The 4,482-nt window shown below is 36.4% G+C and overlaps 1 non-coding gene across 1 annotated transcript; it reads right to left on the reverse strand.

Moving 5' to 3' along the window:
* Positions 1-1,844: 1,844 nt before the first annotated feature.
* LOC124629051 (U6 spliceosomal RNA) lies at positions 1,845-1,949 on the reverse strand. The gene has a single exon (XR_006983898.1). It is a non-coding gene; the product is annotated as a U6 spliceosomal RNA (small nuclear RNA).
* Between the last annotated feature and the right edge of the window lie 2,533 nt (positions 1,950-4,482).

The raw sequence follows: 4,482 nt of genomic DNA on the forward strand, positions 1-4,482 counted from the left end.
AAATGAAGTATTTTATGCGAAGGGTAAGATTTCTTGAGCTTTAAAGATATGCATTAAGAATATCACCATTGACATTTGTGCCAATCAGTGTAATCTGATATATTGAGTAGAAATTAAAACAACAGTTAGAGAACTAGAAATAAACATGCTATTTAGGTCTACCTTGACAAAGGTGCCATAACAAGAACTTCTGGCTATGCCACAGTTTTTCCAATTAGTTTTGATTGCTTTAAAGTCCAGTGGAGCAGAAAACCACTCACCATTAATGCTGGAATGTGACAGAACAGCGCATTTATTATTTTGTAAACATTCATAAGAATTTGTTCCTGCTCGGTTTTACACCAACATTTGCAGGGAAAACATGAGACATTTTCTTCTATATGTTATCGCCTCTTTTTGTATAAACCATGGCCACACATTTTCAATTATCATGCACTGTAAATGGCTAATTATATTGTTTGTGATGCTGTTTGCGATTTCTCCTGTAGCTTTCCCTGCAGGCAATCTGATCTATAACAATAAATAGTCATTATTAAAAAGGAAGAAGGCATAGCAGGATGTAAGGGTCCATCCAGCTGAATAAAAAGCACAATAACTTTTACGTTTCTCAAACAATTTCAATGGTTTATGATCAACGTGGAGTAGAAAAAAAGTTCTGTCTCCAGTTACTTAGAATCTCGATAGTTAGATTTGGAAAATTGTTCATTGTCATAAGGAATTGTGAAAACTCATGCTTGCCAAGCATAGATTTGGCTTATATTTCTTGGTTAGTAATTGCTGAGATGTCTCTAATGTAATAATTTAATGTACATGAAATATGCATAAAGGTGCATTTGCATCAAATTTTTTTTAATTATTATTTATTTATTTTTTTTGGTCACTGTGGAAATGTGTTTTTCTGCCTTCAACCCCATCTTTTAGCTTTTCTTGTGCTCCAGGTCAGAATTCTGTTAACAAAGCTTGATTTTTTTTCAGTATTTAAAAATGAACTAAATAGTGCATCTTTAAGTACTAATAATTGCCCATCACTGTACCAAAATGGAACAAAATCAGAAAATACAAATGAAATAGTGAGACACTGGCAGTCCATCTGCTTTCTAAATTTTATTAATAATAAAAGAATACAGATATACTCCAAAACAGACAATTATAAAGATAATTCTAAGGTTTTGAATACTCTTCGTCTGCGTAGATGTGGGATAATAATTTAGCGTATGTAACAAATGCGCCTCTGCTGGTCGTCGTAGTGATGCAGTAAATCTACAGTTTGCTGAAGAAGCATCAATAAACTCAATCTTGAGCAGCACAAGCACAGTCATGTGGTCCACCATCATAGTTTTGAATGTCTTGCGCGTTGTTTTGAAGTACTCATGCACATGAACGCACTGAACACGTAATACGTGTGGGTATGACGTCATCGTTTTCACAAATTGTCTTTCTTTGTACGTTTACAAAGAGGACTTGCACTTTCAAACCCGTTTTCAAAAGTTGCCATTTCAGGCCCCAAAGTTCCACTGCCATGTAAACAAACAACCATACCGCAAAAAAAAGTTTTCTGTTTTTAGTTGAAAACGTTGTCATGTAAATGACCGCTTAGACTGGCCAAGTCAATCATGAGTCCTTAACCTAATTGAGCAACATTCCACCTCCTGAAGAGGAGACTGAAGGGAGAAACCCCCAAAACAAACAACTGAAACAGGCTGTGGTAAAAGCCCGGAAAAGCATCACAAAAAAAGAAACCAACAATTTGGTGATTTCAGTGAGTCACAGGCTTGATAAATACCAGAAAATAAAAGCTGAAATCTCTTGTCTTTTGATCTCAAACCCAAATGTCTTTGGTGTATAGGACAAGCAAATGTATTGGTGATTTTGTGTGTCATCCTTGTGCAGGGGCCATGCAAATCTTTTCTATATTCCAATTTAAGTACATGTGCTGCTGTAGTAAGCAAATTAATCGGGCTTGCTGTTCCAGTGGTTTTGGAAGGGATAGGATATACAATAGATACAGCTCTGTTAAAACCATCCACAAAAACCCATACATCAATCAGTTAGAAAATAAATTGTGTAAAATGTATGTAATTAGGCTGTAATTATGCATGAAGCAAGCAAATTCACCCATTCTGCTGTAATACTTTCCTGTGCTGGGTTGCTGGCGAGCCAAAGATCCTGGCTGGGGTATAAATACAATTTTTAAAAAAAATAAATTTTCATTAACATTAGACTAAATAGCTATTTTATTATAATAAACTGGATACAGTAATATAGTTCACTACAAACTATTCTGTTCTGCATTCAGTGAACACATACGCATACACACAATAACACAGACCTCAGTGCAGCTCAAAAGGGACCATAAAAAATTTGCTCGATGGTTGCTTTAATTAATGTCAAGGATTCATTAAGTCTTTGTAATAACAGTATTACTACTTGTATCTCCAGACGAAGCTTTTGATTATTTCATACTCCTGCGTATCTGTTCCACACTACTAACTAATGCGCAATTCATTCATTAACCCGATGAGGGTCGTTGTATTGAAGTGTGGATTGCTGTTACTTAGTCAATGGGATAAAGAGAAAGAGCACGTCCACAGGTGATGCAGACACTTCAAAGCCATTAGTGCAGAGATGTTTGAGAGCAAAATACATCTGCTCATCTCTCACAAGCCCGTAGACAGACCCTCAGACTCAATCAGCTATTGTTTCTGTTTTTATATGGCCAAATGTCTGAAGCTAGCAGACTCTACTACCAGCAAACGTTGTGTAACATACAGCCAGTAAAATGCTTCTAATGCAGTGAACAAAGCAGTACCAACAATTACCAGTCACTTTCAGTAATAAATGGCAAAGAGGCAATTCATTTTCCCACCAATCCAAACAAAAAGGTCATTAAAGCAACCTTTCAGACAATAGGTAATTTGTGTACATAATCTATTAAGTGAAGAGCTATTTGTAGCTACTCGGACAAATGCGGAGACGATAATAGTATGGAAAGTGAAGATAAGTGGAACTGTCTGAGTATTGATCCATCTGCAGCTTAGCACTCAGTCCCAGATATTGAGACCAAGCCGTTGGAAAGTTGTTAAATAACCTGCAGCTTTAGTCATTTTGTGTGCATCTGTCTTATTAGAGTGAAAATTAAGCAGCTATGTATGGTGTGAGTCAGGTGTGAATCTTTGTGTGCAAGAAAGTAATAGTGCATAGTATTTGTATGTGTATCTTGTATAATAAAGCAAGCATTATATTTGCATGTACAGTTACAAATGTGTAGGCAAATGAAGCTGCTAGATTTTGTATGTGTTTGAGATATACTTTGTGCAGAACCTGGCTGAAGCGGTGTGCGAATGTGTTACTGATTATCATTGTGACAGCATCAGCAGCACTCTCACATCACATATTTATCATTCCAGTGGTCGTTCAGCCTGCACAAAACCCTTTGCCGTCTCACTCTTCCCCTGACATTCCTCATTAGGCCACTGTGTTACTAGCCTCAAAATTATCCAGCTGCTGCACGTACTCACACACACCTTCACACAGAAAATCAATACAGATCCGAGTATAAAAAGTGACCTTGATGCATTCAAAAGTGAACTTAAAGTTCCCAAAGGCACAAGTGTGTATGACATTTATATGACAGCGAAAAAATAACGACATATAACAATTGGCAAAAAGGTTGATATGAAACATGGTGAATAACACAGAAATGGAGAGAGGTATTGTATGTCTGATATGAACGCTCTCTATATTCTCACTCTCATGTTATAGCAGGTTGTATGCTAGTAAAAAAGAAAAGAGAAAAGTACATAGTTCTAATGGTAACACTTTATACATACTGTGTTTCAAAACATAGGCTACTAATATTTTTATTTATTTATTTTTGGTGGGGGGGGGTCTAACAACATATGACAACCTAAGTGTATTTAAAAATTGTAAAATGTGTAAATACATTTGAAATGCATTTGGTTGTACTTTTCAGTGTTATATCTGAACAAAGTAAGTTGAACTCAAGTAAATTTAAGGATGTAAACTGATTGTAGACACAATTATTACACCATAAATATACTAGTTGTACAGGCAGTGGTGGCTTGGTGGTTAAGGCTCTGGGTTACTGATCGGAAGGTCGGGGGTTCAAGCTCCAGCACTACAAAGCTGCCACTGTTGGGCCCTTGAGCAAGGCCCTTAACTCTCTCTGCTCCAGGGGCGCTGTATCATGGCTGACCCTGTGCACTGACCCCAGCTTCCTGACATGCTGGGGTATGCAAAGAAAACAATTTCACTGTGCAAATGTATGTGACCAATAAAGACTCATTATCATATCAGTTGTACTTCTACTGTAACTAAAATACACGAGTATATTTTAAATGCTTTTATTTATAAGTATAAGTTTCTTGAGAAAAGGCTCTTTATGTGTATCTCTTTGATGTACTGAAACAAATGTCATTTTAAATAAAACATTTAAGTTGACTGGACAATTAAACCTACGTT

Source organism: Ictalurus punctatus, chromosome 16 (assembly GCF_001660625.3).
Source record: "Ictalurus punctatus breed USDA103 chromosome 16, Coco_2.0, whole genome shotgun sequence".
In the NCBI taxonomy this organism is placed as follows: Eukaryota; Metazoa; Chordata; class Actinopteri; order Siluriformes; family Ictaluridae; genus Ictalurus; species Ictalurus punctatus.